Raw genomic sequence first — 25,132 nt, forward strand, 5'->3', positions numbered from 1 at the left:
AGCATTTTCAATCTTTCTTCTTCCTCCTTAATGGTCAGATAAATTAAATGTATGGAGCATTTAGAGAATACAGTATACAGTTCCAGTCTACTAAAAAGTCAGAAAAAATATACTTGGGGTTCTTTTTGATCCATAGACCTTTTGGGATCAGCTCTCGTTCAACATAAGTGCTTACTGTGTTCCTATCCCAACACATTCTGATTTCTTGATCGCACAACTTCTCAAATCTGATCATTAACTCCTCAAGTTTCCCATGTGTGGTTATATCCTAAGTACTAGCTTCAAATATTTCTGTCAATTTATTGCGAAATTGCTCCATATTCATAAAGATGTTATTAACATCAATTTCACCAGTGGAAGATAGTTATGTTTACTACTGTAGTATAATGAACCGTAACAAAATTTGTCACTAATAATATCCAAAAAGCGGTTGTATTGTCCTTGTGAATCACAAACTCTGTGCTTATGTTATGTGAGAGCCATGCTTGTATGATGTGAGGATTAAGCTTGTGTCACATGAGCCCAGTGTCCTTGTGATATGAGCGATGTACTTGTGTTTCATGAACTGTGTGCTTGTGTGACATGAGCTTAGTGTCTGTGTGATATGAGTATTGTACTTGTGCATCATGAACTCTGTGCTTGTATGATGTGAGGACTATGCTTGTGCGATATGAGCCTAGTGGCCTTGTGATATGAGCAATGTACTTGTGTATCCTGAACTCTGTGCTTGTATGATGTGAGGACTATGCTTGTGTGATATGAGCCTAGTGGCCTTGTGATATGAGCAATGTACTTGTGTATCCTGAACTCTGTGCTTGTATGATGTGAGAGTTGTGCTTGTTTTATGTTTGTGCTGTGCTTGTATAAGGCATCTGACATGTTCCTGTGCTTTTAAATAGAGCTGAGTGAACCAGCCAAGGATTGGTTCAGCTTGCATTTGCCAAGCTTGCCTGTGTTCACTGAGCGGTTCAACGAACCTAGCCGAACCCATTTAATTCAATGAGAGGAAAAAGAAAAGGCGTAGACAATACCTTTAGGGGGCCCCAACAGCTACTAAAACAGCTCAAACTATGTTACAGTAGTGCCACACTGTTGTGGCACAGCCATTAACTTCCTAGACCTTTAACATAAGAAATATTGTTTGAGTGACAGGAGTAGGCCTGTTGCTCTGAGAACCCTGCCATTAAATACAAGATACAACTTTAAGATCCATCTTGGAGTATCCACATTTCCATAAATTAGAGGCAGACAGCAGGTCAGTAGTATCAATTGCCCCAGAGTACCCAAAGTGTCTTTTCACAGCAGTTTGGCATGGGCCATAAACCACACAGGGTATGATCCAGCATTTAAATTTTTCACATCAAGAGGTAATTGGATGAGCGACAAGTCTAGTTATATTGCTCTGAGACCCCTGCCACTACAAGCAAGACACAACTTGGAGACCCAACTATGAGTCTCCATATTTAAAAAAAAATAGGGGCAGACACCAGAAGAGTTTCATCAATTTCCCCAGAGTAGCCACAATATCTTTTCACAGCAGTCTGGCATGGGCCATGCACCACACAGGGTGTGGCCCAGCATTTATATTTTTCAAATCAAGAGGTATGTGAATGAGTGAAGGCATTTTGCTCTGAGATCCCTGTCACTACAGACAAGACACAATTTGGAGACGCAACTAGTAGTCTCCATTTTTCCAAAAATTAGGGGAAGTCACCAGGACAGTTTCAACAATTGCTCCAGATTATCCATAGTGTCTTTTCACAGTCTGGCATGGGCCATGCTCAGTGGTGAAATGCACCCTGTTAGACACAGAGTTTTCCAAGGAATGGGTGATGTTGGTTGCAACATACTGGTGTAGCGCAGGCACAGATTTATTAGAGAAGTAATGGCAATATGAAACTGGTACAAGGGGATTGCTACATCTATCAGGTTTCAGAAGCCATCTGTATCCACCAGAAGGAGAGGAAGCATTTCAGTGGCCAACAGTTTAGATATGGTGAAGTTCAAGATCTTTTCTTTTGCATCTGTAGGAGGAAATTATCTTTTACATGACCATAACTGCAAGACCGAGGGCTGGCTGCTGTTAGAGGGTGGAGTAGAGTGTACACGAAAAACTGGTGGACTGTGAGGGAGGTGTAGGCAAAGATGTTATTGTAGATTGAGAAACATGTGGTGTGCTCGGTATCTCAGATGGGTCAAAAACACCATGCATGTCCACTTCCGTAACTGGACATAGGCTCTCAGTCACCCGAACTGTAGCGGGTAAACTAGTAGAGGTTCTGCAGCCTGAAACTTGTGTGAGAAGCAGCAGATGTGGTTGAAGGGGCGGCTGGTCATTGGAGATGCCCGCTAGGCCGCATTTTAGAGCAGTAAGATTTTCAGGGTAGCATATGTTGGTAGAGCATGTCCCAGTTCATGCATGTAGTAGTCAAATTATTGAAATTTTTGCCTGTACTGAGTCGTTGTTTACAAGAAAGGCAGATAACGAAAGTTGGTTCATTCTTTGCGATTTCAAAAAAGGCCCAGGCTAGGCAACCCTTCCTGCAAACTGCAGACCTGCGACCACTGCTGGCCACAGCCCGAGTTGGAGCTGAAGATGCAGTGCTTGTCGTGGTTGTGTTACTGAGTGTGTTACTGAGCTAGTTCAATTTGGCAGTTACTAAGTACTCTGTGGTCAGAAACGCATAGCCTTGTTCCCATTGATGCTCTGTACCTGTGTATCACCACTTTCCTTTTATTTTGTTGGAATTAAGTCTAAAATGTTTTTTTAAAACATTTTTATGGATCTTTTTGTGCTGGTCAGAACTGTCAACACTATGTTTCATAGGGTATTAACCGTGCATCACACAAGGTGAGCTGACTTCTTTTTCTATTCCACTCGTTTGATATACCCTTTCCCTCTTTAAAGCATCTGTTTCACAACAATAGTCCGACACCTGTCAGTCACCTATCACTAAATTAACAATCACTATTTAGATGATTAAATGACAATTTTGACCTGGAGCACAAATGTGGCAATATTTCGATGCAGAAAAATGCAATATGGAGCTGAGACAGAAAGGTGGCCCTACTTAGACGCAGAAACAGCAATTTGGAGCTGGAACACAGATATGACCCTATTTAGATTCAGAAATAGCAAGTTTTAGCTGGAGCACAAAATTAGTTATCACTAGATGATGAAATGGCGATTTGTGGCACACAACGGTTCTTACACTGCACTTCCCTATTTTACACTCATGCCGTACGTCCTAACTACTGTATCTCAGTTACCTGATTAAACCGCTAGCTAAGCTGTCTAGTAGCAGCGGCCACAGTACTGTCCCTAAGCTTTAGCAATCACAAAATGGTGTAAACGCCGAATGTCCGCATTTTATATGCAGAGGGACATGTGTCTTGGGCAGTCAATGACACAAGCCATTGTGTCAGATTGTTGTGGATATTTGCTGTGCCCTGATTGCCTGCTGGTAAATACACACATAAAGATAAGAAAAAAAAAGTCTGCCGTTCTTCTGACTTTTCCCCATCCCCTCCCCTCATCAAACACGTCCCCACCCGCTCATCATACAGAACCACTGTAGTAGCCAAAGTAATAGTATAGTATTAGAAAAGCCACGAACAGTTATCAAAGAAAACCAAACTTTGCCGACTTTTGGGAAGAGTATTAAGTTTTACGAGCCTGAGCCGAACCGGCCAAGGCTCGTACCGAAATTGAAATTGCCAAACCTTTATCAAACAAGTTCGCGCATCTCTACTTGTGATGTGTCTAACATTAACCCTGTGCTTGATTTACATGTCTAACAACTGCATTGTGCTTGCATGAAGTACGGTATATGATTTGACAGGCTTGAAGCAAATGCCGTGCTTTTGTAACATATTAAACATGAGCACTGTGCTTGTCTCACGTTAGTAGGAAGCACTCAAGAAAAAGCAACGATAGATGGATATGGCATGTCTGTGTCAGTAGTAGAGTATGCATTAGTTGTTGACTATATGGAGACCTTACAGATAGGATATATATACACCAAATCAAAAAGAAACAAGGAATAAAGGTCAAATAATGAATTGAAAATCTTTATTAAGAATAATATACCAACAAATCAGTGGCAAATTTGCAAGAGGGCATCACCAAAATAATTAAATAAAATTAAAAACCAAGCAGAACTCCAAACAATAATGTTGTTTATACCTAGCCATATGTATTGTAACCCAAAAAGGAGATTTATATCATCATACAGCATGAGTCAGTGTATAATTGTAATATGATGTAAATGCACCTGAAAGACCATGGATAATTCCAACAGATTATATTCATAAGTAAATTACCGAGCTCATAAAGGCAGATCAATTTAATTTGTGCAATCGAATAAGGTAGATAAAATGTAAGATATTATAAAGCACCTGAACCACAGGTAAGCATACTGTAGATAGTTATAGCAAACATTGCTTCATATTGCTGTATATATGTCACATGAAGAGAACAAAAAAGTTCATTACTTAGAGGAGATCAATGTGCACCATGTCAATGTTATAAATTGATAAAAAAATAGAAACTAAATTTTCAAAACATGCAGATTCATTTGATATCGAATATGAATGTTATACACAGAAATATACACACTTACATGCCTTGGCATGCTATCAATAGGGCTATTAATGGTTGTCTAAGGAATGTTCTTGCCATAGGGGAGAGCAAATACTGTGTGTTCCTGAAATTAAGACACTGTCTTCTACTATTTATTTGCCCCAAAAATGTGCTAGGGCTTATTTTAGGGGTAGGCCTCATATTTGGGGAAACACAGGTTGAGTGTAAGTTAACCCCCCAAAAAAGAAGACATCCCCCAGGAGAATAGTACTTACCATACCCTGGACTTCAACGTTACTCACAAGATCCTCTTTGGATCCACAGTGAGCACTCCCAGCAAGTAGTAAATATCTAAACATTAATAGTATATATAAATAACATGGAGTACTTAGTTAATACTATTTTGATCAAAAAGCATAAAAACTGTCCCGCCGCGACAAGGTGTACGCTGTCTTTATGCTCTTAAATAGAGATGAGAGGACCCGTGGAAGTTCGGTTTGGCTGGTTCAGCTGGACTTTAGATAAAGTCCGGTTTGGGACCTGGACTAGACCTGAACCCCAATGGGAGTCACTAATTGGATAGTTCGTCACTCTGCCTACATGTAGCAAGCCATAAACCGAACACTTCCCGGGTGGTGAAGTTTTACCATTTTGTGTTTTGTTTTGGTGCACACTACATCCGATAACTCTGTTGTTACCCCCAGTGCGAGCCGATCAAACACTGCAAGTGGCTCGCACTGGGCTGAGCACTGAGCATACTCAAGCACAGCGATGCTCAGGTAAGTGGTTTTCATAAGTAAAGCAACTGACTCTGAATCCGAACTCTGCTCATCTCTAGTCCTAAAATGCCTCTAAAATTAAAACCTTACCTTTGATCAGCTGACCTTAATGTGAATAACTGATCAAGGACAGGGGCCACGGTTTAGCCACCTATACATAAGCAGCTATATCGATAAATACCTAGTTCAGAAAGAGGGGGCATGCCCCTTCTTATACAAAGTACAAAACAAAAGCAAAATCAATGAGATGTAGCAAAGCATAAGTTGGTGTATGTGCAAAGTGGAACAGCACATTCGCACTCGGGCCATTACACAGATGAAAGAAGAAAACAAACAAATTGAGCATAAACTGTATAGTAAGTAAATATATATGAACAGTAATAGTACCATTAAAAAACATAGGGTACTTATTTAATGGTATTTTCATAAAAAAAAACACAAAAAAACTATCCCACCGCAACAAGGTGTACCCACTCGGGACGGTCCTAGCCTGTCTGTAATATTAAAACCTTACCTTGTATCAGCCGACCTGAATGTAAAAAAGTGAAGAGAGGACAGGGGCCCCAACTGGTAAGCCACCTGTTTGTTGGAAGGTATATAGATAAATGCCTAGCAGAGATGAGCAAGCACTACCATGATCTGGTGTTCAGGACTAATAACAAGCAGTCGGACACTCAGATGGGTTCAACTTGTGTAATGCTCGAGTTTCCTATTGACTTTCATTATATTTGGTACACGATTCGAGCCTGTTTGAGTATTTGACTGTTGGTTATGACTACCGAGCACTTGAGCAGGGTAGTACTGGCTCATTACTAACGCCTAGCTCAGAAAGGAGGGACACATCCCTGTATATACTGTACAAAGTACAAAAAATACAGCAAACCTGAGCTGTAAGATAATTTTATAAATGGGCAATGTAAAAGAGCATGTACACATTGTGGTCATTTCACAGATAAAACCTAAAAAATAAAAACAACAAACTGAGCATATACCCTTTAGTAATTGTACCTGTAAAGAACACGGGGTATTTAGTTAATGCTGTTTTAATCAAAGTAGTATTTACTAAGTATCCCATTTTATTTATATGTGCTCTTACTCTTTTATGGTCAATTAGTTTTTTTGTTTGTTTTTTGAATTTTATATTACAATCTCTGAAAAATACCCAGTTATCTAATTCCCAATCCATTTCAATTATATTTTTTTTGTTTGTTTTCATGAATTGTATTATGTATTGATCGTCATCTGTACTAAGAGGTCATATATCATGTTCTTTCCTAGTCCACTACGCCAATATATATTGTCCATCAATGAAATATGGACATTTGTTTTTTATTTGTTCATTTATGTATTTATTTCTATCACACAGTATATCTACAAAGGTCCAAGTATAGAAGTAAAACTTTATATGAAATTACTTGGATTGCACATTCAATGGTATAAATGCAACAAAGATACTGCCAAATTGGTTTTCTTCAGTATTAGGGTAGGACCTTAAGGGTGCTTTACACGCTGTGACATCACCCGCCCCCGTCGTTCGTGCGATAATTGGTGATCGCTGCCGTAGCAAACACTATCGCTACGGCAGCGTCACACACACATACCTTATCAGCGACGTCGCTGTGACCGCCGAATAATCCCTCCTTCAAGGGGGGAGGTGCGTTCGGCGTCATAGCGACGTCACTGCGGCGTCACTAAGCGGCCACCCAATAGCAGAGGAGGGGCGGAGATGAGCGGCTGAAACATGCCGGCACCTCCTTCCTTCCTCATTGCCGGTGGACGCAAGTTAGGAGATGTTTGTCGTTCCTGCGGTGTCACACACAGCGATGTGTGATGTCGCAGGAACGACGAACAACATCGTACCTGCAGCAGCAACGATATTATGAAAAGGAGCGACGTGTCAACGATGAAGGATTTTTGACGTGTGTCGCCCTGGGCAAGCCAGGGGACACAGGTCACGCACCACTACACCCCACACTCCAGGTAGGCACATCACAGCTAACCACAAATCCTTGTTGCCTTCCTCCAGAGGTTGATGATGCACACCAGGGGGTGGGCCAGGCGGTTGGCTCCGCCCACCGAGGAGCTCACAACACTGGAGGCAGGAAGTAACCAGGCAGATAGCTCAGGGACGAGCTTGAGTAAACAACAGATAGCCCAGGCAGGGCAAGAGTAAAGAGGAGAGTTCAGTTTAGGAGTTAAGGAAAGTGAAAGTGAAAGTAGAGAAGTGGAAAAGGAGGAAAGCAGGAGAAGTGACGGAGGAGAAAGAAAGCCTGAAGGGTCCAGCTTTGTGAGGGCCAGAACAGCAAGGTCAGCAACGGCGGTGACTGTCTGGAGGGGGACCGTTTGGAAGTTCCTGGAAGGACCCCGTTGGCTGTGTGCCCGGTGGTCTGGAGCAGTGTTCCGAAGGACAGTCAGCACCAGGGCAGGGGCCTCTCGGACCCCGGCAAGGCTAGGAGTCGCCAGATTTGCCAAATCCGTCAGTGACGGGGACGCAGATCCCCCAACAACCAAGTCCCGATTGAAGGCAACAGCCCAACCCGTATTGGAGAGACACCGCCACCGCCACGGCACCAGTTTCTCAGGGCCAGCGCCTGCGGGCAAAGTGTAGAGCTCCTCCGGCCCAGATTGCAGCCGGGGAGCGGGTAACCGGAGGGAATCCACCGCTACCATCAGTCAACACAGGTGCAAGGAAGAGGGACATCACCGTCACCTACCGGGAGTGCAGGTGCAGCCGTCTGTGGGACCGTCCTACCAGCCGTTGGTTTACCGTACAAACTGTGTCCGTGTGTCAGGCTGAGTGAGTACCATAGTGCCGCAAGGCACAGCGCTGCCCCCGCGTCCCTGCGCCCTCCAGGCCCTACACTTTACATCTCATCACCGGGCCCCGGGATCACCAGCCCCTACCCACGGAGGGGCAACACAACACCTGGCTGCTCCGCATCACCATCTCCGGGACCCCCACACTGAGCAGCGGTGGTGCAATCACCACAACCGTGGGTGGCGTCACGAACTATAACAATCCCTTCACCCAACAAACACCCCCTTTCACTCACGGGCGAGGAGTGTCGCTCGAGAAACCCCAGGATCCGGCCCACAGCTCGAGCCACCAGGAGCAGCTGCCGGACCCGAGCAGAAGGGGTGAGCGCGGTGTGCTGACACCCTCCTCCCCGCCCGCGACAGACGCTTTTCCGGTCGTTGATCATCGCTCCTTGGTGTCACACGCTGCGATGTCGCTAATGGCACCGGATGTGTGTCACTGATGACGTGACTCTGACGATATATCGTTAGCGATGTCGCAGCGTGTAAAGCACCCTATTCTTGAGCATTGCTGTCTTTGAGCGCTGTGCTTTGTCTATTCATGTTTTGTGTTTTTTTTTGTCCATTCACTATTAATGAATGAACGATAAAACATATTTTAAATTAAGGTAAAAGATGAGAAAATATTTGAAAAATAAAAATGACATCCAAGAAACACTGTGTGAATAGGGCCACTGGGAACCTTTATTGACATTGAAAGTAAAGAAGTAAAAATGTATCCTGAATTAAAATATCACATTGATGTCATTAATCTCCAAAATAAAGATTTTACCGTCAGATGAAAAATATCCTTGCTTACAGTTATAGTGCTCACGTTCTCTCTCGCCTATTGCTGAGGAATGAATTCAGGCTTAGCCTAATAATTTACATTGTCTTCATAATCCTTTCATCTGCACTCATTTTAAAATTCGCTCACGTTACTAGGCAAAGCTTCTAAAGCTTATATAAATTCGTTATTTCCACAATTTGCAGAAGTTAGACTCTACGATATGGTGCTGCAAGTTTCCTACTGCCAACAGAATGGAGGATCAGGACGTTTAATTGAATCCATTTTGAGCTGTCCCTGTAGAAATAGTGCAATTGCTAGGACACTTTGAAATGATTATTGTTGCTTTGAAAAGTAATTACACCTTTAAATAGTAGCCGAATAGAGGCAGTTAGCTCATTGCTGAAGGCGCCGAATAGTAAATGTAGATTGTCTGAAAGGAATCTTTTGATATTTGCAAGGCTTACATCATGTGCATTTGCAGTGCAGAGAATTCCCTGTAGGTAGATTCACATTTTCCTCTTAAGGAATAAAATGAATTTTGAAGTATAAGCATTATCCATACTTCGTGTATGAGATTTACAGCAAGGAGCAGAATTACTCTTCAGCACTCTCAGTTTTGCTGTGACTGGCATAATTTACTTACTGTAAATGTATGGGTTCTTTATTTCCAAGCACTGTATTTGTAGTATAAGCACACTCACAGTATATGTGGTCTATGGGAATTGTATCTTATTTCCAGAATAGTAGTTATGTAATCCAATTCTATTCTGATGGACAAACAATTAGCTTTATGTTATGTATATCGAAATTGTGTAAGAGTTAATATATTTCATATTAGGCATGTGACGCCCTGGCAGCAGTCGGACTGCTTGGAACCGGGAGATGTCAGTGGCTCGAGTGGCCCGGGTCCGGGGCTCGGCAGACACTTCGATGAAAAGGGGGATTATTTACAGGGGAAAATGTTCGTGACGCCACCTGTGGTGTGCGGTAATGAGGCGTACCGCCGCTGCCGTATGGGAGTGCCGGGGCAGATGGTGTGGGGCAGCCGTGATGGAGGTTCCCTCCGCAGGTAGGGAGACCACGGGGCTCAGGGTAGAGAAAAGGTAGGAACAGTCTATATTGATATAGGGCTGGCAGGGTGCTGGGGAGCCAGGGTACTCACTCAGGTGTGATGGCGCATTCAGTGGACACAGACTCTGAGGTAAACCAAGTCTCTGGGTATCGTTGCCCTCAGTGACAGCATGTCCATTGGTCCATTTTAGTGATTCTGTGGTGGACTGGAGCTTTCCTCCATACACTGTGTACTCTGTGTTTCCCTGGCCCTGTTGGCTTGAAACCTCCGGGTCCCGTCCCTCTTTTTACTGGGGACCTGCTCTTAGCAGCTGGCACGTGGAATTTCTGTGGACTGCTCTGTGTGGGAAGTCCTATCCCTCCGTTGTGCTGACGCCGCTATTCTCTGAGCCATTGCAGACAACATGTAAAGCTACTACCCGCGCTGCAGGCTAATTGCCGGGTTGCGTGAAGCTACCTCTCAGCTTAGGGACCTGTCACCCGCTGTGTGCTCGGCCCGCAGACCGGTTACTGTGGATCCGATGGCTGACGGTCCTCTTGACCCGTCCAGCCCTGTCCTCCAGTTCCCCGCGACTGGGTTTCCGTCTCCTCAGGCTCAGGCCACCGTCTGCGACCCAGCCAGACTCTCCTTAGGGAGCTCTTACTCCCCAGGTCCTCTCTCTTTGACCGTTACTACCAACTGTCTAACTAACTCCTCCCACCAGCCTGTCTGACTCATAGGTGGGTGGTTCCTTTCCCAGCTGGAACGACGCCCACGGTGTGCCTGACAAGTGTAGTGTTTGGGTGACTAGGATTTGTGCTGTTGGTACAGAATCACTGTTGTGGACCCCGGAACCAAGGAGGGTGGGCCCTGCACCAAGGATAGAGAGTGGTGCAGTTCCCTGAGACACCCTGGACTAGTCCAGGGGCGCCACATTCCCCCTTGGTTAAACGTAGCTCATTCCCAAGATACAGGGCTCCCAGAGTGTTTATTTTTGTCTGCAAAAAGTGAACATTTTAAAAAGAAAAGCATATCTATCCATCCCACGCAGGGGAGGCACTTTGCTTGAACCCAAGGTTTCGCTTTCCCAGTCCTTCATCCCACCCCTTAAGTTCCAAAAGTTGGTGGCCAGACCTGGGCCATCTGCCTCCCAGGTCTCTCCTCCACCTGTGTCCTCTCCTGTAGGTGGGGATGCAGTCCGTGGGTATGAATGGGAAATAACTATTTACAATTGCACCAGTTTGTGCTGGCTACCACCAGTCCTGTAGCCAAAGGTCCATTTTAAATAAAATTTATCATTGGTCGTCAATCAGGTGATGAATCCAGGTAATTAAAATAAAGTCAACATTCTTCTTATCAACACTCTAAGCAGATTATATCAACATTTCTTACATGGCTCTATCATTAGCATGGAAAATAGTAGAATTAAAAGCATGGAAAATACCGTATTTTTCGCTTTATAAGACGCACCGGATTATAAGACGCACCCCCAAATTTGGTGAAGGAATAGAGAATTTTTTTTAATAAATGGGGTCCGTCTAATAATGCCAGTGTCTGTCTAACAAATCATATAGAGTATATGTCCCTCATAGCCCCATCCTAAAATTAGCCCCCTTAATCTGGATATGGCCACCTTATATTGAATATAGCCCCCTTGGGCTGGCACACGTCCCCCAGTGATGCAACATGTCCCCTATGGCTGGCACGCTGCCCCCTGTGGCTGGCACAAACTGGCCCCCTGTGGCTGGCACACACGCTACCCCCTGTGGCTGGCACACACGCTGCCTCCTGTGGCTGTCACACACGCTGCCCCCTGTGGCTGTCACACACGCTGCCCCCTGTGGCTGGCACACACACTGCCCTCTGTGGCTGGCACACACGCTGGCCCCTGTGGCTGGCACAAACTGGCCCCCTGTGGCTGGCACACACGCTACCCCCTGTGGCTGGCACACACTCTACCCCCTGTGGTTGTCACACACGCTGCCCCCTGTGGCTGGCACACACGCTGCCCCCTGTGGCTGGCACACACGCTGCCCCCTGTGGCTGTCAAACACGCTGCCCCCTGTGGCTGGCACACACGCTGCCCCCTGTGGCTGGCACACACGCTGCCCCCTGTGGCTGGCACACACGCTGCCCCCTGTGGCTGGCACACATGCTGGCCCCTGTGGCTGGCACACACGCTGGCCCCTGTGGCTGGCACACACGCTGGCCCCTGTGGCCGGCACACACGCTGGCCCCTGTGGCTGGCACACTTGCTGGCCCCTGTGGCTGGCACACACCCTGGCCCCTGTGGCTAGCACACACCCTGGCCCCTGTGGCTGGCACACACGCTGCCCCCTGTGGCTGGCACACACGCTGCCCCCTGTGGCTGGCACACACGCTGGCCCCTGTGGCTGGCACACACGCTGGCCCCTGTGGCTGGCACACACGCTGGCCCCTGTGGCCGGCACACACGCTGGCCCCTGTGGCTGGCACACTTGCTGGCCCCTGTGGCTGGCACACACCCTGGCCCCTGTGGCTAGCACACACCCTGGCCCCTGTGGCTGGCACACACGCTGCCCCATGCTGCTGCTTTTAGTAAAATAAACTCTTTCCTTACCTTCTCCAGCGCTGTGCTCCCTCGTGTACCCCTCCTCAGGGTTGAACTCCGGCCTCCTGCATTTCCTGGTTCACAGTCCCCGTCATGTGATCGGCACAGCAGTGTGTTATCTCTGCATGCCTGATCATAGCGGCAGGAGGGAGACGGGCAGATGCTGGAGGAGGTGAGTAACGAGTTTATTATTTTACTATGGGTAGCAGCATGGGGGCCATAGATAACACAGGGGGAGGGGGCATTTGTGAGCAAAGGGAAGCACGGGCAGATATAATATGCACAGCTCCCCCAGCCCATCACCGCGGTGCAATTTCAGCACCACAGGGGTGGACAGCAGCTGTGCATATTATATGAGCGGGTGCAGGAGATCAAACGCTGCCGCCCTCAGCTTCACAAGTCTATACCAGCCTCCACCAGCTCCCCCAGCACTGCTCCAGAGCGGCCCCACCTCCCCTGGACCCTGCAGTATATAATCCGTATATTCGGTTTATAAGACGCACCCCCTACTTTCCCCCAAAATTTGGGGGAACAAAAGTGCGTCTTATAAAGCGAAAAATACGGTACTTAACATTTTTAACTTTACTCTATATTCAGACTATTTACATTAGGGTAGAGTAGCCGGGTTCCGCTACCATTGCTCATCTCTGAATCTATGTGGGGGCTGACCAAAGTTAACACGGGTGGACCTCCTCAGCCCCTCGCTTCCCTCCAGCCCTTTTACTGTCATGTCTGCTACTACCTGTTCCCCACTACTGGTGCTAGTTGTTGTAGGTGGTAATCTACGTGTTCGTGGTACTGGTATGGGTACTTCTCTAGGTGCAATGGTTTCAGGCCTCCTTGGTTCTGGTTCTTCTGCGGGAATGTGAGTACAGGCACAATCACTGCTCCATTGTGCATAGGCCAATCTTCCGGGAAATCACCTACGATGGTGTGGATTACTCTCTTCTTTTTCTCAGTCACTTGAGGTTGTGGCTGTTCTTCCTGCTGGATGTTCAGGGGTTCAGGGCACTTTTTCAAGTGGTCACGGAAAATTACAGCTGTGGTTCTTCCTTGGTCCTTGCTGACAAGACAGGTCTTCTGGTTGTTGAAATTGGAAGGCTGGACCACATATGGCTCTCTTTCCCACTGGTCATATAGTTTATGCATCTTTCTTTTTCTTTTTAAGACCACTTCTCCTGGTTAAAATGGAGGGGTTTGGGCTTGCTTGTTAAAGCTCCTTTCTTGCTTCTCCCTACTTTGGTCCAGATTCTCCTCGACATACTCTTGAATTTGCCGGTACTGGGTTCTGCGTCTGGTGTCCCAATCTCCATGTGGGGAATAAACTTCAGGCATCTCAACTTCCATCTCCAGATCCACTGGCAGTCTCCCAGGTCTAGCCCTCATGAAATAAGCGGTTGTGCATTTGGCGGAACTCACAGGAATATTACTGTACATGTCCACAAAATCTGGCAATTTTTCAGGCCACTGGTTCCGCTCCTCAAGGGGTAGAGTTTTCAGCAGGTTGATGACTACATGGTTCATCTTCTCTTATTAATTGGTCTCCCCCTAACTAGACTCTTTCCTCTACAGTCCATCCTTAATGCAGCAGCCAGGGTCACCTATCTGGCTAACCGCTACTCGGATGCCTTTGCTCTGTGCCAGTCATTGCACTGGCTGCCCATATATCACAGGATCCAATTCAAACTGCTTGTTCTCACCCACAAAGCTCTCCACAGTGCAGCACCCCCCCTACATCTCCACCCTCCTTTCTATCTATGACCCCACCCGTTCTCTACGCTCTGCAAATGACTGTCGACTAACATCAACACTAATTCGGACCTCCCACTCCTGAATCCAAGACTTCTTCCGAGCTGCACCAAACCTCTGGAACGCTCTACCCCAAGAAGTTAGGACGAATCACAAGTTACTCAGCTTCAAACGCACCCTAAAAACGCATCTTTTTAGGGCGGCCTATCACACTCCCTAGCCGAACTAATTTCACCTAATCCCTCCACAACTTATCAGAAAATAACCCTACGTCAAACTCCATGGCACCCAAATGCATCTCAAGGCTCTGGCCGACTGTTCCAGGAAGCCATTATCTATCCCCCATTTCCTTGAGATGGCTGGATTGTCATTGTAAATAAGCACTTGTACCTTGCCCCTCCCCCCCATCTCATTGTAGATTGTAAGCTCTCACGAGCAGGGTTGCCTTTTTTCCCTTTAAATATTGTATCTTCTATAACTGTTACTTGTTTGTATATGATCCTTCTGAATTGTAAAGCGCTGCGGAATATGTTGGCGCTATAGAAATAAATATTATTATTATTATCTTCTCACACATCCCATTTGTTTATGTGTGGTAGGGGGCAGTGTGTATCTTCTTGCACTCATACAATTTACAAAATTCTTGGAAGATTTGTGCTTCAAAAGCGGGACCTTGATGTGTTAGGACGTGATCTGGGTAACCGTGGGGCCTGCAGAAGTGTGCCTGGAAAGCCTTTGCCGCAGTGCTGGCAGTTAGATCTTTGACAGGTACCACCACCAGGAATCTTGAATAGTGATCTACTATGGTCAGTGCGTAGGTGTACCCATTCCTGCTTGGTGTGAGCTTGACGTGGTCTAAGGCAAGGAGTTCTAGAGGCTGGGTAGTTACTATTGGTTGCAATGGCGCTCGCTGACTGGTGCTATCTTTTCTCCTTAATGTACATGAACCACAGTTCCTGCACCAAGCTTCTATGGTGTCTCTCATCCCAGTCCAATAAAATCGACTTCTCAGCAACATTTCCAACTTCTTCCAGCCAAAGTGCTCAGCTATATCATGATAGGCCTCCAAGACCACTGGTGTATATGCTGTGGGTATCACTATCTGGCATATTCTCTCATGCGTTGTTGGATTAATGAGACTTCTGTACAACTTTCCTCGATGGAGATACAGTTGACTTCTTTCTTTCCACAATTTCTTAGCTTCTTCTGGAGCATCTGGTTCAAGGTGTGAATCAGCCTGGGATATCAATGCCTTTATCAATCTGATTGCAGGGTCATTATATTGGGCTTCTTGCCAACCATGGTGGGGCAATGGGTTGAAGGTCGCCTCTTGCTGATCAATATAATATTGGGGTTTCACTCTATCAGTAGGGTGATGCAGGTATCTCAATCTCCTCCAGGTCATCTTCATCCCTCCCATCATCACACAAATGGGGCATCCTGGACAACGCATCAGCATTAGCGTTCTTGCGACCAGCCCTGTACTTTATAGTGAAATCATAATTTGCCAGTCGTGCTACCCACCACTGCTCCAGAACTCCAAGCTTCGCCGTGTCCAGGTGTGTCAATGGGTTGTTGTCTGTATACACGGTGAATTTTGTAGAAGCCAGGTAATGCTTAAACTTCTCTGTCACGGCCCAAACAAGTGCTAAGAACTCCAGCTTGAAAGAACTATAGTTCTCAGGATTTCTTTCTGTTGGATGGAGTTTCCTGCTGTCGTATGCAATCACCTTTTCCTTGCCATCCTGTACCTGGGATAGAACAGCTCCCAGTCCCACGTTGTTGGCATCAGTGTATAGCACAAATGGGAGTTTATAGTCAGGATATGCCAGAATCTATATCTCCTGTCAAAGCTGACTTCATCCACTTGAAGGACTTTTCCTGCTCCTCACCCCATGTGAATGGAGAGCCAAAAATCTTGCCGTGCTTTGTTTGTCCATGGAGATCTTGCAAGGGGGATGCCATCTTGGTATAGCCTTTCACGAACCTCCGATAGTACTCCATCAATCCCAGGAATTGGCGCACCTCTTTGATGTTCTGAGGTCTGGGCCAGTTCTTGATAGCCGTGATTTTCTCAGGGTCCGGAGCCACACCTTCGGCACTCACTAAATGCCCCAGGTATTGGACTTTGGGCTTCAGCAGGTGACATTTGGAGGGTTTTAGTTTCATCCCGTACCTGGAGAGGGTTTCAAATACTTCTGCCAGATGTCCCAGATGCTCCTCATAGGTCTTGGAATATACAATTACGTCATCCAGGTACAGCAGGACAGTCTCGAAGTTGCAATGGCACAAACAGCTCTCCATGAGTCGTTGAAATGTACCAGGTGCATTGCACAGCTCGAATGGCATGCTGTTAAATTTGCATAATCCCATCGGGGTGGCAAAAGCGGTCTTCTCGCGATCCTCCTCAGCAACGGACACTTGCCAGTAACCACTAGTGAGGTCAAAGGTAGAGAAGTAATTTGCAGATCTTAATGCAGCCAGGGACACTTCAATTCTGGCAGTGGATAGGCATCCTTATGTGTGATGTTGTTAATTCGCCTATAGTCCACGCACATCCTCATAGTGCCGTCTTTCTTCTTCACTAGGACTAGCAGGGCTGCCCAGGGGCTGTAACTATCACGGATGACCCCAGCCTCCTTCATACTTCTCAGCATGTTTTTGGCACTCTGGTAGTGAGCAGGTGGTATGGGCCTATATCTTTCCTTTATAGGTGGGTGAGTGCCTGTGGGTATATGATGCTGCACCCCTTTCACCCTCACAAAGTCTAATGGGTGTTTACTAAACACTTGCTCATACTCCTGAACCACCCTATAGACTCCTTGTTTTTGATGTAGTGGAGTGGAGTCAATACCTACATGTAACTCTTGACACCACTGTTCTTGCTGACTCTGGGAACTGTCCGTGGCTGACTGATCTGGAGTGGCTGAGGACTTTACTGTCTGGATGGAATTCTCACTCACAGTGTACAATTTGACTATGGTAACATACCTGGGCAGTCTAACCTCTTCCTCCCCGCAATTCAATACTCGCACGGGCACTCTCCCCTTATGGACATTGACTACCCCTCTGGCTGTCAGTACTGTAGACCAGTGCTCTGAAGACAGGGCCTCTACCACTGCCTGGTAATCCTGTCCACGGGAGCCTACAGCTGCCCTGCACGATATCATCATCACCCATACACCACCAATTTCCCCACCAGACAAATTTACCTGTTGCATCCGCTGAAGGGCTCGAATCTCTCTTTGCAGGACAATCTGGCATCCCGCTCCTGCAATTTCAGAGAGCTGTTGGAGCAGAAACAATACTTCCCCCATACAGTTTTCAATAACATTAGTCCTCAAAATTATTTTAGGGTTCCGGTCACTAGGATCATTCTGCACTACTATGAGTCCTTGGCGTGCTAACTCCACCATGCCCACCTTGATTTTCACCTCCTTGAACCTGAGTTGTGTTACTGGTAAACCATTAACAGCATAAATGGTGAGGTCATTGTCCGGTGGGGCGAGTTCCTCAGTAAACTAGAATTTGGTATACAGTACTTGGGGTATAGTTGTTACCTGGAACCGGTATCAAGAAGTGATGAAGTCGGGATCCCATCCAAAGTGATGGAAACGATGGGCCTTATTCCAACATACCGCTCCCGCTGGTCTGCTGGGCCTTGTTGATTTAGTCCTGGGGAGTGGCGCTTGGCCCCAGGGGTGGCCCGTTTAAAGGACAATAACGGGCATAGTGACCAGTTTTGTTGCATCTATAACAAACAAGATTTTCATACCGGTCACGGTTCCTTCCTCTGTAAGTCAAGGTCCTCCCTCTCATCCAAGGGACGTCATCTGGGCGGTCAGCAAGCTGGATCTTCTCCGCCGGCTTGGTCTTGGGCTTGGGCTGAAGCTGCATGGCCTCTAGGATCCTTGCAACATCACTGCTCAACTGCTGCACTTGTAAAGACAAATCACTGGTACCGCCTGCAGGCACTGCTGGGGTCTTTAGCTCTGGCAGTGCTCTAACAGGAGGCGGCACATATAGAGAAGTGCCGGTTTGCCAGGACGGAGCAGGAGAATCAGCTGGCTCGGGGGTTTGCAAAGCCTTGCTGGCCCGGTCTTTTAAAACAGCAAAGTCCATTGCAGGATATTCCAGGGTCCACAGCCGTAGCAGCTTGCGGTCCTCCACTGACCCCAGGCCTTGCAGAAACTGTTCAACAAGCATCTTGTTTCCTTCAGCATCACTGATGGGGCTGGTTAGTTTGAGAGTCCGTAGCCCTGATTGCAGCCTCAGGGCATAGTCTCTAATACTTTCTTGTGGGCGCTGCTTACAGTTGTAAAACTTTATCCGGAGTTCCGCCTCAGTGCGGTTTTCAAAAGAAAGTCGCATACGTTCAAAAATAGCAGTTACTGAGGCCCCGGTCCTGATCGTCCAGGTCTCCACCTCCAGCTCTGCGGCACTTGATAACTGGCCGAGTACTACAGACTCTCATCCCATACATATCCAGGATGCTGCGGATTTTTCTTTTGAATCCTTGCAGAGTGTTAGGGGAACCATCATATTGGGGTAGCCAGGCAGCGCCTGGCACATACGGTAAAGTCATTATCGACGGTCGCTCGTGTGTCCGGAGAAGCCCCCGCTGCACCCATGTCACCTTGATCTTGAGGGGGAACCGCTGCTGCGCTCGCTTCACCCAGCGCCGACATCTTTCTATGCCCCCTTGGTTTTCAGCGGCAAGCCCTTTTACGCAAAGGATCACTGGGAACTTCCGGGTTCTGCGCTTCCGGTTTCCGGCCGTGCTCTTAGGCTGGGGGCGGGGGTTGCACCTTTGTATGCTTTCTGCCAGGAGATGGCGGGAACGTTATTTTGGGCGCCAAAACGAGCGGCAAGATGGCGGCAACTGAAATTTTTCATTCACTTCGGGCTCAACAGTTCTGGAGAAGGCGCACGTCACCCAGGTTAGTGGGCCCAGTCCAATCCTGTTCGTGACGCCAAAAATCGATGTGTGCCACCCTAGCAGCAGTCGGACTGCTCGGAACCGGGAGATGTCAGTGGCTTGAGTGGCCTGGGTCCGGGGCTCGGCAGACACTTCGATGAAAAGGGAGATTATTTACAGGGGAGAATGTTCGTGACGCCACCTGCGGTGTGCGGTAATGAGGAGTACCGCCGCTGCCGTATGGGAGTACCGGGGCAGATGGTGTGGGGTAGCCGTGATGGAGGTTCCCTCCGCAGGTAGGGAGGCCCTGGGGCTCAGGGTAGAGAAAAGGTAGGAACAGTGTATATTGATATAGGGCCGGCAGGGTGCTGGGGAGCCAGGGTACTCACTCAGGTGTGATGACGAATTCAGTGGACACAGACTCTGAGGTAAACCAAGTCTCTGGGTATCATTGCCCTAGGTGACAGCACGTCCGTTGGTCCGTTTTAGTGATTCTGTGGTGGACTGGAGCTTTCCTCCATACACTGTGTACTCTGTGTTTCCCTGGCCCCGTTGGCTTGAAACCTCCGGGTCCCGTCCCTCTTTTTACTGGGGACCTGCTCTTAGCAGCTGGCACGTGGGATTTCTGTAGACTGCTCTGTGTGGGAAGTCCTATCCCTCCGTTGTGCTGACACCGCTAATCTCTGAGCCGTTGCAGATCACGTAAAGTTACTACCCGCTGCAGGCTAATTGCCAGGTTGCGTGATACTACCTCCCGGCTTAGTGGCCTGTCCCCCACTGTGGGCTCGGCCCCTAGACCAGTTACTGTGGATCCGATGGCTGACGGTCCTCTTGACCTGTCCAGCCCTGTCCTCCAGTTCCCCGCGACTGGGTTTCTGTCTCCTCAGGCTCAGGCCACCGTCTACGACCAGCCAGACTCTCCTTAGGGAGCTCTTACTCCCCAGGTCCTCTCTCTTTGACCGGTACTACCAACTGTCTAACTAACTCCTCCCACCAGCCTGGATGACTCATATGTGGGCGGTTCCTTTCCCAGCTGGAACGACGCCCCTGGTGTGCCTGATGAGTGTGGTGTTTGGGTGACTAGGATTTGTGCTGTTGGTACAGAATCACTGTTGCGGACCCCGGAACCAAGGAGGGTGGGCCCTGCACCAAGGATAGAGAGTGGTGCAGTTCCCTGTGACACCCTGGACTAGTCCAGGGGCGTCACAGGCATGATCTAGCAGAATTATATATTTTTAGATAGATATCCTGTATATACAGTACTATGCAAATATTTTAGGCACGTGGGGAAAAAATATTGCAACAACTAAAAAATGGTCCAGGACATTAAGCAACAACCAACGACCTCACAGCAGGGGCCAGGTTGTTGCTGGATGTCACACACAGCAACATCGCTAGCAAGTTGTGCCTCAGCAGCGATGTTGCTAGCGATGTTGCTTAGTGTGATGGTACCTTAACACAAGGGGGCGCCGTCCAACGGGCGACCCCAAACAATAATAATAGGTAACACATAAATAATAACTGTACATGTAACCCTATGTAGTCCCGGTCCAGAAACCACTTCCTACACCAATATCCCTGGCCGCAACACTCCGACCCAGAGATGAGGTATTAATCAAACCACGGATTAATACCCCTCAAACTTTGCAGAACCCCGTGCCTGCAATTTACCGGAACCCGGAGACACGATACCAAGACAGTGCCTCTCAGTCCAGCCACCAATCCCTTACAACCGCCTCTGGACCAGACCTACCCCCGCCACAAGACAGGACACGTGACACCTTACGTGGCCTGGACCCACCACACACCCAAGGCTTGCTCCACACCATCACGCAAACCCAAGGCCCATAGATCGGAACCAATATCATTAAGGTGAACCCCACACTCCTCCTAAACTGCCACTTCGGTGACTCCAGGTCCACGTGCCACACCACAATACCACCGTTTCTCCACAGGAAACTCGCAACCGCCCTGTTCACTTGAGCCTGGGCGCAATTAAGTTTCTCAACTGACCGCGCCCCCCTCCACACCAATCTGGCCACAATATCCGACCACACCACTATCAAACCCGGATACCTGGTCCATAAACGCAATAGATCCATCTTGATGTCCCTGATCAAATCACGTGATGCCCGCGCGCCCAAGTCATTCCCCCCCACGTGCAAAACCAACATGTTCGGAGGTCTATCCACCCTGCAATAATATTCAAACTCCGGCACGACCCTGCTCCATTCCATGCCCCGCACACCGGTCCACTTGACCGACGCCAGTGATCTGTCCACACCCAACTGCCGACCATTCGGGCGAGCGTCGGCCCGACGGGCCCCCCAGAATCCATATCAGGCAGATTCCTACAAAAAAAGAAACAACTTTAATAAACAAAATGTGATGCCCTGGAACCCAGGGGTCACAGGTAATTACATCAGCCACATACACACACACCCCCCAACACCTGTGAGGTCACACACATGTCACCCGATAGGGAGACCTGATGCCTCCCCCAGGGCAAGTAGAGCACACCAGGTGGGCGGAGTCAGGCGGAAAGACACGCCCACTGAGGAGACTACTGTCCTGGGGCAGGAAGTTCAAACAGAACAGTTTAGAGACAAAAGTTGAGAGTTGAGAGTGACAGGAGGTGAAAGAGGAGAGAGACTGTCAGGGACCCAGGTTGGAGCCTGGGCCCCTTGGAAAACGTCAGGCAGGCAGGCGGTGGTGGCCGTCTGCAGGAGTAGCGGTACAGCAACCGGCGGAACCGTACGGACCGGGCTTGGGTTGGAGCCCGCTGGTCCCGAACCGGGGAGCCAAACGTGTACCGGAGCACCAAACAGAAGAAGGGTACTCAGACCCCGTCCTAGCTTAGAAGCCACTGAGTATAGGCAAATTGACTGATTGCTGGCCGGACCTCAGGGGTTCATCCACAACCAAAGTCCCGAAAGAAGGCAAAAGCCCACCGAGACCGGGTGAGCGCCACCGCCAAGGACCAAACACCCGACGGGCCAGCACCTGCGGGAAACCCAGGGCTCCTCCAGCAGCTCAACATCGGGGAGTGAGCTCCCACTGCTCAGGCAGGAGGGGGCCAAAACACAAACATCCAGAGGTGCACGGGAAAAGGGGCCACCATCAACCCCACAGGGGACCACAGCAGCCGGCCGCGGGGACCGACCACTACCAAACTTTGGTTTACCAGTGACTCAGTGTGCATTAATCGTGAGTACACCAGTGCCATCCGGGCATGACACACTACACCGCGGCACGGCGCCCTGCACCCCGACTACAACAACCACCAACTCCTACAGTCCCCCACTGGGCCCTGGGACACACCGCCCCTACCCACGGAGGGGCTAACATCTCGGCTGTGGCCGTAACACTGATCCCGGAAGAGCCCGCCATTACCTCAGCCGCAGTGGTGGTGCTTCCCCCGTCACCACGACCCGTGGGTGGCGTCACGACCCGTTACCCGACCACCGTCCTCCCACCGCCTACTTCCCCTTTAACAAGAGTGACGTGGCCCCCGGTCCGGAGGCGCTCGTGCCACCGACAAACCCGAGTCCGGACCTTGAGCGGCTCGGCTTGAGCAAGCGGAGGAAGCGGCCGGACCCCTCTCAGGGCGGTACAAAAACACCACCAATTCCAAATTGCAGCAAGGAACCACAACCAACGGCAAAACCAACAAACGCTACAAAAACCCTTAATGAGACAACAACTGTGGGCGCACATAACCCCGAAAACGAGAAGACTCCCACCGACCAATCTGTCTCACCATGTCATCTCCCAGGCCCCAACGCAAAGCCTCCGTAGCTGCCCCGATCTCCTGGAGGAATGAGACCCGTATTCCTCCGGGCACTCTCTCGCCCAGCGCAAACAACTCCTCAGCACTGCTACAAACTGGTATCGAGACAACCAAGTACCGTCCTCGTGACGTATCAGCGGGCCCGGAAGACCGCCCCGCAAGCCGCAAAACTTACTCCCCATCCGCACTGGGCACAACTCATCCCATTGCACCTCATACAGCACCACCAACCTGCCTCGACCCATCTGGTCCGTTTTGTACCGCCGAAGCCGACACTCCACTCTCCATCCCACCACTGCCACATCCTCGGACAGCAAACCACCCCCCCTAACCCTAGAAGGGCTCACCAATTCCCCGATCCGAAAAGCCCCAAAAAAGGCTAACACAAAAACCGTTTCAAAAAGCACCCTCTCATAAACTGAGACACAAATTACCCGCAAACCATTCACCAATCGCCGTAACAAATCCAAAGAAATGGGCCGCCTAGTGTCCCGTTCCTTCACCCCTTTACGAAAACCTTTCAAGGCCTGCCGCACCCGAAATTCCCGTGACACGTCTCGCTCACCCCTAACCTTCAACCAAAAGGCCACAGCCGCCACCCTAAGTGCCACTGCCGATGCTGACCTCCCAGCCCTAAAATCCTCACCAATGCCAGTAGCGCCAACAAATAATCCACTCACCCGTTACCAAACATCGCTCCCAGCACTGCCTGCCACTCAACCTGCACTTTAGCATAACGGCACCAAGTCACCTCGGTCACCGAATTCCTAATCAAACCCGCAATCACTGCCTCACCAGGCACCTCAAGTCCTCTGGACACACCGCTCCGATCTCGTCCGGGGTGGACATTAACTCCCGAAACCTGTGGAACTGAAAACGAGATAAAGCATCAGCCCCCCCGTTATCAACTCCCGGCACATGTTTTGCAACCACATGAATATTCCACAGTAAAGACTTGAGCACCAAATGCCGCAGATATGCCCCTACCGGTCCAGACTTTGCTGACAAGCTGTTTATTGCATGCACGACCACCTGATTATCGCAATGAAAGCACACTTTACGTCCCGAAAATTGCGACCCCCACAACTTCACCGCCACCACGATTGGAAACAATTCCAGATTTTTTACCAGGCCACCCTGCTACCATTCCTCAGGCCACCTCCCAACGCACCAATGTCCCTGAAAAATGGGTCCGAGACCCGCCTACCCGGCCGCATCCGTATACAGTTCCAGCGCACAATTGGGCACCACCTTCTTTAACCACAAAGCTCGGCCGTTAAAACGCTGCAAGAAGACATCCCAAACCAACAAATCTTCGTTGATCTCCCACGTGACCCGCACAAAGTGCGCCGGGGACCGTACGCCTGCCGTTGCTGTAGCCAACCTTCTGACAAACACATGCCTCATCAGCATAATCCTGCACAAAAATTCAACTTCCCGAGCAAAGACTGTACCACCTTAAGCTGCACTTTCTGTGCTGCTAGCATTGCTGCTACCGTGCTCCGCAAATCCGCAATATTCTCCTCCGGCAACCTGCATTCCATAGCCAAAGAGTCGATTTCAATCCCCAGGAACCGCATAACCGGCGCCAGCCCCTCCGTTTTTTCTCGCGCCAAAGGGATCCCAAAACGATCCGTCACTCTCTGTAAGGTGAACAACAAACCAGCGCAAACCATGGATCCCGCCGGACCGACACACAGAAAATCATCTATATAATGGATAATGGAGGAGAAGCCGGACACGTCCCGCACCACCCACTCAACAAAGGAACTAAACGCCTCAAAATACGAACAAGAAATTGAACAACCCTTAGGCAAACAACGATCAACATAAAACTTCCCACCCCACCAGCAACCCAGAAGGTGCTGACTCTCCGGATGCACCGGCAACAAACGAAACGCCGATTCTACATCCGCCTTTACTATCAATGCACTGCATCCTGCCGCCTGTACCAAGTCCAGCGTTTTGTCAAACGAGACGTAGTACACCGCCGACAATTCCGGCGCAATGCCATCATTCACAGACGACCCCTCCGGAAATGAGAGATGATGAATGAGCCGAAATTTGTTCGGCTCCTTCTTTGGCAC

Source organism: Anomaloglossus baeobatrachus, chromosome 6, assembly GCF_048569485.1.
Source record: "Anomaloglossus baeobatrachus isolate aAnoBae1 chromosome 6, aAnoBae1.hap1, whole genome shotgun sequence".
In the NCBI taxonomy this organism is placed as follows: Eukaryota; Metazoa; Chordata; class Amphibia; order Anura; family Aromobatidae; genus Anomaloglossus; species Anomaloglossus baeobatrachus.